Source organism: Corvus hawaiiensis, chromosome 26 (genome assembly GCF_020740725.1).
Source record: "Corvus hawaiiensis isolate bCorHaw1 chromosome 26, bCorHaw1.pri.cur, whole genome shotgun sequence".
Lineage (NCBI taxonomy): Eukaryota > Metazoa > Chordata > Aves > Passeriformes > Corvidae > Corvus > Corvus hawaiiensis.
The window spans coordinates 7,658,522-7,672,908 of record NC_063238.1 but is presented as its reverse complement, the minus strand read 5'-3'; the positions used below and the strand labels follow the sequence as shown (position 1 = coordinate 7,672,908).

General features: G+C 44.4%; 1 protein-coding gene across 1 annotated transcript in view; it reads right to left on the bottom strand.

Moving 5' to 3' along the window:
* CLVS1 (clavesin 1) overlaps window positions 1-9,682 on the bottom strand; it is a 101,278-nt gene extending 91,596 nt beyond the window's left edge. The window contains exon 1 of the mRNA XM_048286280.1: window positions 9,492-9,682. The gene's annotated coding sequence lies outside the window, so the exon portion shown is untranslated. The remainder of the gene's footprint in view (window positions 1-9,491) is intronic.
* Window positions 9,683-14,387: the final 4,705 nt, after the last annotated feature.

Here is a 14,387-nt window from a genome sequence, read left to right as displayed (position 1 = left end):
TGCAGAGCAGAGTATCTGATGATTGATCAGCCTGGGAAAACTTGAGGAAAGGCAGAGCTGGGAGAAAAGAGGGCTTTGAAAAGGCACTACGGAGTGCAAATGATTCCAGAGAACAATTCCCCAGGTTTTGAGGGGTATTCCATGAGTGCAGGCTATTCAATTCTTAAAGAAATTAGAGCAGTAATAAAGGTGGATTCCTTGTATAAAAATAAAGTAACAGTTATTTGCCTTACTCTTGCCTTTATTAGACCAAATTAGAATAACTCCTATGGTATCAACCTAATTCCACTGATGTAAAATTACAGTAGGCCATAGAGAAACCAGGCCAATATTTTGTGACTGAGATCTCAACTTAATGGTGACATTAGCATTTTCTTGCATAAATCATGGGTTTTGTTGCAATTGCGTCCATGAGCTAGTTAGGAGAGCTAGGAGTATTTAAGTGTGACACTCATTAGGGGAGTGTGGTGCCAGGATTGGTCCCTCCCGAGTTTTGACAGCAAGCGGTAGAGTATGGAAACTCTTTGTTCTCAAAGGTGTTAAGCAGAGGTCTGGAAGCAAGAAGATTATCTGGGGTCTGCATTAGCTCTGGCTTAGGACTTAGTATGAATTACAACACCTTTAGTGTTCCTGTGGCTTAGAATCACAAAATCATGGAATCACAGGATGGTTTGGTTTGGAAGGGACCTTTGAAGTTCATCTAGTCCAACCTCCCTGTCACGGGCAGGGACATCTTTCACTGGATCAGGTTTTTCAAAGCCCCATTCCATCTGGCCTTGAACACTTCCAATGTCTGAGCATTCACAACTTCTCTGGGAAACCTGTTTCAGGGCTTCACCACTCTTACTGTAAAAAAATTTCTTCTTTATATCCAATCTGAATCTGTGCTCTTTCAGTTTAAAAATGTTAGCCCTTGTCCTATTACTACAGGCCCTAGTAAAAAGTCTGTGACCATCTTTACCTAAAGGGGCTCCCTTTAGGTACTGGACAGATGCTGTAAGGTCTCCCTGGAGCCTTCTCTTCTCCAGACTGAAGCACGCCAACTCTCTCAGCCTGTCATTGTAAGAGAGGTGCTCCGGCCCTCTGGTCATTTTTGTGGCTTTCCCCTGGATCTGTTCTAAAGCATCCAAGGACTAGCAGCAGATAACAGTCACACACACACACAGTCCCCACTTCATCAGTTTTCTGTGTTTCTAGGAGTTCATGGGAGTAAAACTGTCCCTTCCTCTGCTCCTTTTCTGTCTCCCACTTCCACCAAGATGCTTCTTTGGCAGTATGGCAAATTCTTGAAAGGTCAACTGCAGTCTGCTCCAGAAGAAAAGAGATTTGACCAAGCAGATAAAGTCTGGCCTTTCTTATTGGTTCCCCAACTATTTACTGTCAAAAACTATTTTACTTATTTTTATTAAAGTTTCCTACTGTTTTAACTAATTTAAATTCCCAGGATTATCCCAAGGTGAGGGAGATACAGTCCTTTCCCGTCAGATGTTGTTGCCAAAAAGCAACTTACAAATACTCATTCTAACAAAAGATCCATTTCTAAATGCATTTCAGAGTTTTCTGTTAGTGAGCTGAGCTATAACCGTGGATTACAGTTATCTATAGATTATCCCGATTATCACCCGGAACAGACTGCACTAAAATACTTTATTGGTGTGAAGTTATATATTGCAAAATAATCTAAAATATGTATGAACAATTTTGTCACTCTCAGAATGGTAGGGCAAATCATGAGGTTAGCAATCCACACATTGCCTTCAAGGAGCCTGATAGACATCAGTGAATGATTTGGTTCTCCCACTGCTAACCTTGACAATAAATTTAGTGCTCCATAGCTACCCAGTTTAATTGTCACTGCACTTTCTCAAACGGTTCTGATTTATTCTGATTCCCAAGACGTAACAGAAGCTTCATCTCCATTTTCACCTCCTCCCACACATGGCAATTTCTCCTTCTCTTCCGGTGTTGTGTACAGCTCTGATCCATCTGCCAATTTTTTAGATGTTTATATCTTTGTTCAATTTGGTGCAGGGTTGTTTTTTCTTCCAAATGAAGACATGGGTCTTCTTTCCCTGTTCTGAATATTGTTGCTGCCTGTTGGCGCACTAGAGTGTGTTACAGTCTCAACAGCTGTTTTTCTGTCTTGTGACTCTGTGTTCCCAAGGGACTATTTGCTCTTCTAATGTCTTTTCACAGCCCCTTATAATAAATCATCCCTCCAAAGAAACAAAATTCAGCCTTAAATGAAAAAAAAATTACAGAGATTTGAAACACAACATATTAACACCAAAACAAGGAGGGAAATTTCCACCAAAATTGTGGTGTCACATACAATTTTGGCTAATTCATTTTCAGCCCCAACAAGGGAATGACAAGGGACAGTGAGTGTTCAGCATAGGTAACATATTGAAAGTGGGATACACTTTTCAGACAAGCAGCTTATGTTTTTGCATGATCCTCAGGAAAAAAAATAGTTAATAATAAAATGTACAGTAATATTTACTATGCAAACTAAAATGACGATAGTACCTTTCCAAAATATACAAAGCACTTTTCATTCAAAGATTTTAACGTGCCTTACTGCTCATTCTTCAGTGACAGCTTCTGGGTCAGCATGCAATCCCCTTTTGCATTGCATGCCCTCGAAAACTGGCCAAAACCTGCCTTCAGTGATGATGGCACTTGTCTGGATCATTTTGTTCCTGCCCACTTAACTGTCCCTGGAACACCTCTTGTTTTTTTAAGCATCTCATCTCCATTTGGCCCTTCCCCATCCAATTCAGTTCCAGAAAGATTTTAGCTGTCTCTTTATCTACCAAGTGTTTTCCATCCAGTCCAAAGCTATATGCCATGTGAAATTTCAGTACCACAATTTGCAAATTGAGAAGGCACTAGCACTTCATCCTCACCTGGTATTAAGAGGTATCACTGCTAAGGTTTGTCTCATTATATAATTCCTAACTCCTAGCGTTCATACAGATATTAGCTGCTAGAATCAAACCAAAGAGGAAGGGAGTAGGCAGGGAGGGAGGAAAAGTGGTAATATAGAATGATTTCATCTCAGAGTGTGGGTGTCATCTCATTAAATTTCTTTTTGAAAAATATTTTGATGTTAATTCTGGAAAACTTCTTAGGGCTACGTTCTGCTTAGCAGGGGTTTCTCCATAAGGACAGGGGAGGATGAGTCCATACCTGTACCTACAGGAATGATTCCTGCGGCACTTTGTGGCTTTGTGGTACCTTAGTAACCACCTGTACTGGAAGTGGAGTAGTCAGATATAGAAAGGGACCTACCCCAGCTCCATGAACCAATTTCAGAAGAGCAATGAGCAAAACTGACTCTCTCTTGTCCTTGGCTGCAAGACCCTGGCATCTTCCACAGATTGTGGGGAGAAGCATAGCCCTGAGTGATTTGCCTGAGATCCCAGAGGACACATTTCACAGAGCTGGGAACAGATCCTATCTCTCCTGAGCCATAAGCTTACATGTTAACATCCAGGGAATCTTTCCTCTTTATGCATAATGCTCTGCATTGTAAGAAAAACATGAAGCCATATTGCATACAAGGAAATGGAGAGGTAGACTGCAACATTCCCAGCATCTCCAACATAATCCCCTTAGGCTTCAAAAGCACAATCAGGACTCCCAAAGTGTATCATTTCTTTATGTCTTGCAAAGAGCAAACTCCCTGTGGGTGTTTCCAACAGGTCTATCTAGTATCCCAAGTCCAACAGCCTGGCTGCTACTCAGATTCTTACAGAATCACTGAAAGGCTGAGATTGGAAAGAACTTCTGGAGTGCATCTGCTCCAACCCCCGGCTCAAGCAGGGCCTCATGGAGCTGGTTCCCCAGGGCTCTGTCCAGACAGCTTTTGAGTATGTCCAAGGAGGGAGACTCCACAGCCTCTCTGGGAACTTGTGCCGGTGCTCAGTCACTCTCACAGTAAAAACATATTTCCTGATGTTCAGAAGAAACCTCCCATGTTTCAGTTTGTGCTCATTGCCCCTGGTCCTGGCACTGGGCACCACTGAAATGATCCTGGCTCCATCCTCTTTACATCTTCCCTTCAGGTATTTGAACACACTGATGAGATCCCCCTGAGCCTGCTCTTCTCCTGGCTGAACAGTCCCAGCTCTCTCAACCTTTCTTCCTGTGAGTGACCCTCCAGCCCCTTCATCATCCTCTTGACCCTTTGTCAGACTTTCTCTTATATGTTCATGTCTCTCTTGTACTGAGGAGCCCAGAAGTGGACACAATACTCTGGGTGTGGTCTCACCGCTACTTCTCTGTGGTCTTTCCTAAGGGATTAGATTCTCCCAGTGAATATAAATGAGTTAAATATTGCAAGTCTTTCTGCTCCAAGTACTGGTGCTCCTGTAAACCTTCACTAGGGATTTGTTGCTTCTTGTCATTATGAAAATAGTGAATGTTTGTGACTATAACAGCTGAGTGGGGAATTTGATTGTTTCTCACATCTTCCCAGGGTAGCATCTCTCAGCTCAGGTACAAAAACTAACATTTCCTCCAGTTCAGTAAAAAAAATATCATACATTGCTACTTGTTCTACAATCTTCTTGTTAGTTTGAGTTAGAGGTTGCCCTCAGGCTGCATCTAAATGTCCAGTGGTGGTAATTTAGCCATGGCACAAAACACGGCAGAAACTCAACTGATCTTTGCTGCTCTCTGCACAGTATGTAGGGCAGGCACATCTGCAGCATCAGTCTGAAGTAGTCCTGTTATTCCTACAAGCTGCCAGGCAGGAGGAGAGACAGACAAGGCTGTCTAGCAAACATAAAATTAAAAAACTGCCCCATTATCTTTTGACCTAAAATGAGCAAAACTTATTAACTACCTGAATATTAAGGAATTGGACCACATGCCAAGGAGGGGAACTTAAACAACACATAAATAAAAGAGTTAAAGAGCCTTAACTTCAAGAGGTTGGTTAAATTTTTCTTCAAATCATAGTTTTTAGGTTGTAAGCATTCACCAGTCACAGATAATCTGCAAACCCCTATGGGAACATGTGGCCTGAACCTGTGGCATGCCAAAGAAGCAGCAGTTACGAGGAACTTCCATGTCAGTCATGCTGCAAGCGTCACCAAGCAAAAGCACCCTGGCTGCTATTAGACAGAGTTCAGTTCCTCCAATAATATAGAAACATCTTGCACAGAAATTATCAACAGTGTGCAAAACATTAATTCTCACCCCCAAGCCTCATAATGAAGCTATATGTAGAAATCTGATAGCACACAATCATAACGCTGGTGTCTGAAAATGCCTAAATGCAGGACAAGTTGTGTTACAACATCTGCACAAAGATATACAGAAGAAAGAACAAAACATATTAACAAGATATTCAGTACTACATGTTTAATAACATGCTATTTATCTAATTTTGCAGTTCTTTTACTCCATGTTTTGAAAGATTATGTTCCTTCAAACGCAATTGTGATGTATTAGTGTTGACTTCTTTCTGCTTTATATGTTATGCCAGAGAAAAGCATCTGTAGCTTCTCATTGTGTGGCAGTGGGGAGGGGAAGGGAAGGAGGGACAGTCAGGGGAGGAAAGGAAAGAGAAAGAGAAAGGGAAAGGGAAAGGGAAAGGGAAAGGGAAGAGAAAGGGGAAGGGGAAGGAGAAGGGGAAGAGGAAGAGGAAGAGGAAAGGGAAAGAGAAGGGGAAAGGGAAGGGAAGGGAAGAGGAAGGTATTTCTGCACCCAGAAATTCATGGAATCCTCCTGGGGTTTTTTCTCTCCTTTCTACTGAAGTCTGAGCACAAACACAAAGCACATAGGAACTTCTCCCAAGCTTGTAGAAATAAAGCTTAATATAACTTTATAGTACCATGTGGGTTTGTTTTCTCAGTGGAGGAACATATCAGACCTAAGAAGTTTATTTCTCTAAATATTACTGAGGAAAAAAACCAAACCAAACATACCAAAATCCCACTAAAGATTTTGGAATTTCTCAAGTTAAATCAATGGAGCAGCATTAGATCAAGAGGGAAAGGAATTAGAACTCATCTGACCAAAATTCATGAGAACTTCTACTCAGTTTTTCCACTCTATAAAAGACTAATGTTGCCCCCTTTTATTTCTTGCTCTCTTTTGTTTAACTTGTGGTACCCAACTGTCACATCTTGTTTGTGTCTATGCCAGAGACACTACAGCACGAGGCTGTGAGAGAAAATAAAACTCACTTGCCAAGCAATAGCACAATTGTTTCAATAATTGCATGCTTAAGTTAACAATTGCATGAGCTTACAGTCTTTTGAAAGGAAATATTCTCCATCCTTTTATGAGATGACTATTTCAACTGACATGATCCTTTTTTGTAAGGTGAGGAGGCTGCTGTTATACGTTGCAGTGAAATGATGTCTGTGTTCAAGGCACGTAAACTTTAAGGAATCATGACCCAGTGCTATGGTGTGGATTCTGCAGCTCCTCCATTGCTGAACTCAGTTACACTGCTTACACTACTGCTCAGCAGCACTGAGTGCTACTCAGAGTATGCGGTCTCTGCAACAGATTTTAAGTTATAAATGCTGATATAATAAATTAAGAAGGTTTATTAAAAAGGTTGTAATATCTTTCATTGTTTTGCATTTGCCTTACAAAAGTCTAATTTTTAGAAAATACTCAGTAGCTTTTAGAGGTAGGTGAGTCAACAGAATTCTTAAAATAACCAGCAGCATTTTACAGCAGATACATGACAACACAAGCTGCCCCTGTAAACTTCAAGCTGGAATACAGACTGCAAGTGAGGAAAAGCTCTACAAGGTTATCTGACTTATTGTATGAAAAAGTAAACCAGTACCTTCACTAAGCAGTGCATGGCATAATACTGTTACATAATATCTCATGTAGATGTTGGCATTGTATTAACTTTTAGTACTGGAGATAATCCATGTTATCATCTGATTGCTCAGCACATGAAAGCAGAATTTCTGTAATTTAATTTTTTCTTCCAAATATGATCCAGTCAGTATTCAGTGATGGACAATGAGTAGCCATCTGCTCCTTAACTTCATTATTCACGGAGCTTGTTAAAATTGAGGAATCAGCATTTTGAAAAGGGGAAACTCCCTTTCTCCTATGACCTTCCTCACCCTCTCAGGATTAAACCATTGCAAACAGAATTAAAGTCAGGCCAGTAGCACACATGGGGTCTCTCCAGCTGTTATTTGCTTTGCATTTATTTTCTGTATGAACACCCTCACTTCTTGCAGAGACCACAACTTAATTCTTGACTTCCTGCAGCAAAGGGTCCACAGGCTAGGTGTGATTCACCTCACTTCTTCCCTGCACCCATCACTGTTTACCACTGGGAAAGCAATACAGTTGACTGACCCGGCACATTCCCCCCTCCCTTTAATTGCTCATCCCTCTTTGGAATGAGTAAACGTCAGAACAGGCATCAATTTGCTGAGGAGCAAACAGGTATCTGCTGCTGTTTGACAAGCTCCTGTATGTCAACACTTGGCTGTAGTCCTTACTTCATTAACTTAACTCCCAGTTTTAACCCTTTCCTCTACATGCCCCTCGTCTCTCCCTGGTCTCAAACTGGATCTGGACTTTCCCTTCCAGCTTGTGTTCTTTCCCTTCCTTGCCCAGCTCCTGGGCTGCAGAGCTGATTTTTACAGTCCCATGACCCCTTTCAGGAAGGATTGAGGCTGGTGATGGAGAAGGAAGACAGAAGGTGAAGAAAGGGCAGGAAAGTGAGGAATGTGGGGAAACAGGGGCAGGGAGGAGAGCAGACAGGGAAGGCAGAAGGCAGAAAGCAGAAAGGCAGAAAGCAGAGAGAAGAGAATCAGAGAAGGAGGGCAAGGACGACTGGAGGAAGAAGAGCCAGGTTAGATAGGAGGCAGAAGGCAGTACGAAGGGCAAGGAGAGGCAAGGGAAGCAGAGGAGGGAGGGGAGCTAAGGGAAGTAGAGCTGGCAGGGCAAAGAAAAAAGGCAGGGAGCAGGGGAAGGAGGCAAGAAGGCAGAGAGCAGTCAGGTAGGACAGGCAGGAGAGGCAGCCAGGGGAGGCAGAGAACAGAATAAGGAGACAGGGAGGGAGCAGGCCAAGTAAGAGGCAGAGGATGCAGAGAGTACGGAGTCAGGGAAGACATGAGGAAAGCAGTGGAGGCAGGGGACATAGAGACAAGGCAGTGAGCAGGAGAAAGAGGCAGGCAGGGCAAAGAGCAGGCAGGCGACAGGGAAGCAGGCGCAGGAGAGGTAGGTTGGCAGACAGGAGAAGTATGTTGGGAGGCAGGAGGTAGGGCAGGTAGGGAGCTGGGCAGGCAGGAGTCAGCAGCCAGAGCTGGCAGGAGGCAGGGAACAGGAGGAGCAGGATAGGCAGGAGGCAGGGACCAGGACAGGCAGCAGGCTGGGCAGGCAAGGAGTAGGGCAGCCAGTGAGTAGAGCGGGCAGCAGGCAGAGAGCTTGGCTGGAAGGAGGCAGGGGACAGGAGGGAGCAGGGCTGGCAGGAGACAGGCAGCAAGCAGGGTAGTCAGGAGGGAGCAGGGCAGACGGGGGGGGGGAGCAGGAAGGAGCAGGAGGCTGGGCAGGCAGAAGGTAGCAGGGTAAGCAGGAGGGAGTACGGCAGGCAGGAGGGAGCAGGAGGGAGCAGGGCAGGCAGGGGGGAGCAGGAGGGAGCAGGGTAAGCAGAAAGGAGCAGGGCAGGCAGGGGGGAGCAGGGCAGGCAGGGGGGAGCAGGGCCGGCAGGCAGGGGGAGCAGGAGGGAGCAGGGGGAGCAGGAGGGAGCAGGGTAAGCAGGAGGGAGCAGGGTAAGCAGGAGGGAGCAGGACAGGCAGGGGAAGCAGGAGGGAGCAGGAGGGAGCAGGGCAGGCAGGGGGAAGCAGGAGGGAGCAGGAGGGAGCAGGGCAGGCAGGGGAAGCAGGAGGGAGCAGGAGGGAGCAGGGCAGGCAGGGGGAAGCAGGAGGGAGCAGGGCAGGCAGGGTGAAGCAGGAGGGAGCAGGAGGGAGCAGGGCAGGCAGGGGGAAGCAGGAGGGAGCAGGAGGGAGCAGGGCAGGCAGGGGGAAGCAGGAGGGAGCAGGGCAGGCAGGAGGGAGCAGGAGGGAGCAGGAGGGAGCAGGGCAGGCAGGGGGAAGCAGGAGGGAGCAGGGCAGGCAGGAGGGAGCAGGAGGGAGCAGGGCAGGCAGGGGGAAGCAGGAGGGAGCAGGAGGGAGCAGGGCAGGCAGGGGGAAGCAGGAGGGAGCAGGAGGGAGCAGGGCAGGCAGGGGGAAGCAGGAGGGAGCAGGAGGGAGCAGGGCAGGCAGGGGGAAGCAGGAGGGAGCAGGGCAGGCAGGGGAAGCAGGAGGGAGCAGGAGGGAGCAGGGCAGGCAGGGGGAAGCAGGAGGGAGCAGGAGGCCGGGCCCGGAGCGGCTGCGGCCGGAGCTGTCCGCCCGGCGGTGCTGAAACGCCGCATCCCGGGCCCGGCGGGGCGGGCGGCGCGGGGAGCGCCGAGAGCCGCCCTACGCAACCCGAGAGAAGGCAAATCCAAATACCTGCACAGCGCCGGCAGCTGCCGTGGGGCGGCGGGGGGCTGCGTGGGGTGGGGTTTTTTCCCCCTGTAGATGTCCTTGCTGCTGAGCTGGGTGGGAGAGAAGGATCTCCCGGCTCCTGGGTTCCGGCTCAGATCTCTCTAGAAAACTGAATGAGAGAGCGCCAGCTCCACGGGGCTGTGATTTTTTTTTTTTTTTTTTTTTTTTTTTTTTTTTTTTTTTTTTTTTTGGTAGGAGGCGTGTGCGCCAAAGCCTGGGTCCTTCCACTGCCGTCCCCCTGGGTCCTAAGCCCTCCTGCCGCCCGCCCGGCTGCCTCCCGGCACCCCGGGGATGCGCGCTGGGAGCTCCGCGCCGCCGCGGGAGGGGTGGAAAGGGGCTGCTGGCGGCCGGGAGGGCTTAGCACGGCGGGCTTCCACCCAGAGGCATTGGCTTCGCCGCCTATCTTCTAGCAGCGCCCCTTTCCCAGAGAAAAGTCGGGCAGAGCACAGCCTCCTGCGGCATTTAAAGCAGCCATGGAAAGGGTGATCTTAATGGGCCATGTATTATCGATGGGCTGCCTTAATGAGCATGGCAGCCTGGGTTTAGAACAGAAGTTTGTCTGGGTCAGACTGCAGGGACTGTCATCAACAGCACCCACAGCAAATGTTTAGTGGAGAACCTAAAAAACAGGACAAGCTTCACCCCTGCTCTCTCTCCACCCCTCTCCCAAGTACTTCAAGTTCAGGACTTGAATGCAACGTAGTGCCTGTGTTTTTAGGATGAATTTGTCTTCCTTGAATTTTCGCAGTGTCTCCTAGAATACTTACACATTTCTAGAATGTCCTTCCCTAATGTCCTTTGATTAAGCCATCTACCTACTTCACAAGCTATCTTTCGTTAGAGGGGTCTGTAAGCTTTAGCTAGCAGTATGGAAAGAACAGGAGAGGAGAACTTCTGTCATTATTTTAGGTTCTGAAAATCACTTTCCATACAAACCTTATAAGACTTCTATTAAGCTGTACTTGGAAGACTTTGGGTGATGTAATGAGCAAATTCACACCGATCTGCTCCTATCAACACAGTAAACGCAACAAAATGTACCAGCAAAGTGTATTTCTTCTTTTGTTATACCTGTACAGTGTGGAGCATAATTCCTGGGAACTGGTGGATTAAAGTCACCTGATTTTCTTGGTCTCTTTGCTTTGGACATGTCTCCTGAGTCACTTACTGAAGGATCTTGTATAGTGAAGAACTAGGTGATAAATGATAGGAAATAGCTAAATAGAGTAGGATTCTTTGGCATGGAAAAAAAAAAAAGAGAGGAGTAAGTGTAGATAAAATATCAGTGTGGGGTTTTTCCATCATTCGCAATATTTCATAATAAAGAGCAGCATGAGGAAGATAAACCTGAACAATATCTCAGTATCATTTCCAGGTTTAGGAGTAGGAGAAATGAAACCTGTTAGGGTCTAGCTTTGATTCAAACAAAAGGACATACTTCTTCACAAAATATTTAGTGAATCTGTGGAACTCATTTCCACAGGAATTCACACTTCAGGAGATTGTAGTACATATCTGTGGAAGAAAAATCCATTAAGGGTCTTTAAACATGAAGCCATAACCTCTGACTCAAGAAGACCCTGTTCCACAAATTGCTGAAGGCTGGAGTAATATTTGGGAAAGGATGATTATACCTATGCCCTGGTCTTATTCTTTACTTTAGCCATCCAGTGCTGATCACTGCTGGAGACAGACACTGGGTTAGATGGACCTTTGATCTGACCCAGTACTGGCTTCTCTTATATTCTTATGTACAAAGTAGACTTGGAGAATGGGAACACAATTGGATTCCTTTCAGCTTTGCTTTCCCTTAAAAGGGGAAGATCCAGTGGTTTTGCTCTTTTTCAAAGAGTGTACATCCAGAGTCACTTGCTTTTTAGAGGAAACACCCCAATATTAATGAGCAAAGGCAAAAGGAATCCGTGCAGAAGATGACTTGTGCTTTTAGAATGATTTCCATGCAGAACTGTTAATTTAGCCCACTGCATGTGTAAAACTGGAATATGAGGTTTTGCATCCTGTGACCCAATCATCACATTGACTGGAAGAGAAGAAGCAGAAGTTCAAACGCCAAAAGCTCAAAACCCTCAGAAGAGCCTTTGTCCCAGCACTTGATGGAAAAGCATTTCTAGCCTCAGGGAAGTTAACAGTCAGTTAGTAAGTAGTCTCATTAGATCATTATTTTCTGCATAGAGATCAGTTTGGAGAAAAAAGAATAAGCACTCTGTTTTCATAAACCTGTTCCAAGCTTCCACTCTTGCACATATGATAAAGATTAATGTGCTAGCTACTGTAACTATGCAGTACTTCCCTGGGAATTGTTAATAATATTAAGTGGAATGAACATGACTCTATAAACCAACTGCCTTAGGCAGTCAAATGAGTTGCCAAATTGGATGTATGCTTAATATTTGGGGATTTAATATTTTTATTCAGTTTAATTGACATGTTTTTTTCCTCCCTTAGTGTTGCTGTTAAGTGACCAGTGCCTGCTGAGCCACTGGATGATTGACATATAGCACAATACTATGATAGAAGCAGATCTCTAAACATATTACAGCAGGGCCCTATATTGATCCCACTGCAAATATTCTGAGGTTTCTTTCTCATCACCACTTTATCACTTCTTCATCACTTTCTTTGTACAAAATTTACTCTACTCTGAGACCATGCTCCAGGTGGTACCATTCTTTGCATTGTCCCAGTCATTACACTTCATCTGAAGTTATGATCTCAGAAAAAAAGGTGTTGAAAGTATAAAACTTTGAGTTTCATGAAGGTATGTCTGGGATGGTTGGGACTCCCTTGCTGGTGTGCACAGACTGGAGCTGCAGCCCTTTTTCATTTATAGTGCTGAATACACACAGCTAAGGGGAGAAAGAATGTGCTGGTAATCACAGTTTGTCACTGAAGGCATCAGAACTGACTGAACACATGGAGGGAGTAGATCAGTTTGGAAGGGGAGGATATTTTATGTGGCCTTTTCTGAAAGTGAAACAGAACTTTGATATTAAATTTTTTCTAAACTGACCTTCCTTATTGTCACACATATTGATACTCTCTTTTAAAAACGCCAAAAAACAGGGAGATAACAAACTTGGAAAGAAAATGTATATTTTCACCACCAGTCAAAAGGATTCAAGTACTCTCAACTCTCAAGGAAGCCATGGAAGGTCAGAGTAGCTGACTGCACCACAGTCTAGGCATGATTAATAGTTTCTACTCTCTTTGCAGCAAAATATTTTGTCTTCTCTCAGTTGAACTAGACACACATTCTCTTGCAGTATTTTTGACTCCCAAGATGAAACCAGGGGCTAGTCTGAATATTTTTGCCTCTCTGATATTACTGATATTACTCTCTCATTCATACAAATCCCAAAACCATTGAAATATTTTAATTTATCACAGTAAGGAATTAATTTCTTAACCCTTAAAAAAAAAAAAAATTCAAAAAAAGTGGAAATCTGGTCTCACTCTGCCTTAAGATGGAAATGGAGATATATATCTATGTAACACAGACATATATTGATCTTCAGCACCTTATAGGGTATGTGAATGCTGTGCATGCATATTCCTTGAGCAGGGACGCTGGACCAATTAACCCCATTGGTGGTCCCTTCTAACCTTATTCATTCTGTGATTTTCTGATATAAGAAGGGGAAAAGATCCTTGACGCAATTCAGGATATACCTGGTGCCATTTGCTTTCTCTTTGTGATTTCTCCAATATTTAAAATGTTTTTTACATCTTGTGAACAGGGAATTTGAGAAATAATATAGTATTAGATGTTCTTGTAGCTTTAAATTTTCTTTTGCGAACAATTTGCTGTAAGTTTCTAAAATTAACAGTTAATTTTAATAATTAATTGGGAGTTCATTCTTTTTCTCTAATCTACAATTACCATCTGGTTCTATTTCCTTTGAAAGTAACTGCATTGAAAGCCTCAGTAGGTTAAAAATAATGATGCTAAAACTGCTTAGACCCAGTAAATCATTATTCTTAAGGGACAAGTAACTCTTAGATCACAGTTCATAGGGATTCATGTTATAAATCCTCCCAGGTTTCTTGAACCTTTAAAATATTTAAAAATTTATACCCAAGAAAGCAAAACATATGCAAATTGATTGTTCATATGATTTATTTAATGAGAAGGGTCCAATTTTGCCATTTTTAGTCTTGATGTAGAGAATTCACTCTTTTGCTGAGTTCACATGCAATCACCACTTCTGCCACTCTCAGAATAGCGTGTAACTGGGACATGAGCAAAGCTTTGGCCTCAAGCATGTAGAGGGGTGAAACTGAAATGTTCACAACTCCATGGGAATTACAGGAGCTGGTGATGAGATCCAACACAGAGCTGGAGGTCAGCAGCAGAATTCAGGTAAAGTCAAGCTCTCAGAACTGCCATCCAGAATTTTCCCCCTCAGCTCTTGCCTATGTCTGAACCAGTCTAATCCCATGGATGTCTTATTTTGGGATTGTGAGGTTCACTGTGTAGACCTAGGCTGAGTAGCTTGGTTCCAATGATCAATCAGCCTTCAAAAAACTACAGATGTCTCTCTGACATTTGGGTGTTGGAAACGTTGACTTGAGGCCCAGATGTGCTGTTACAGTAAGGCGCAGATTCGCCCTCATGTCTTTAGTTGTTTTAACTTGGCAGCACTGACTGTGCTGACTTTAGTGAGATAACTGTGATTTAAATCACCTGGGGATCTGCTTCTATTGAGTTCAGTTACAAAGTCACTGCTACCCTGTCTAAACAATAAGGCAGTGTCTTGCTAAACAATTTAGTGTCCTTTTGCAGAGAGAAATAAATTGTGAGATGTCAGGTTTTGCATAGCTAGTACCTAAAAGATATGA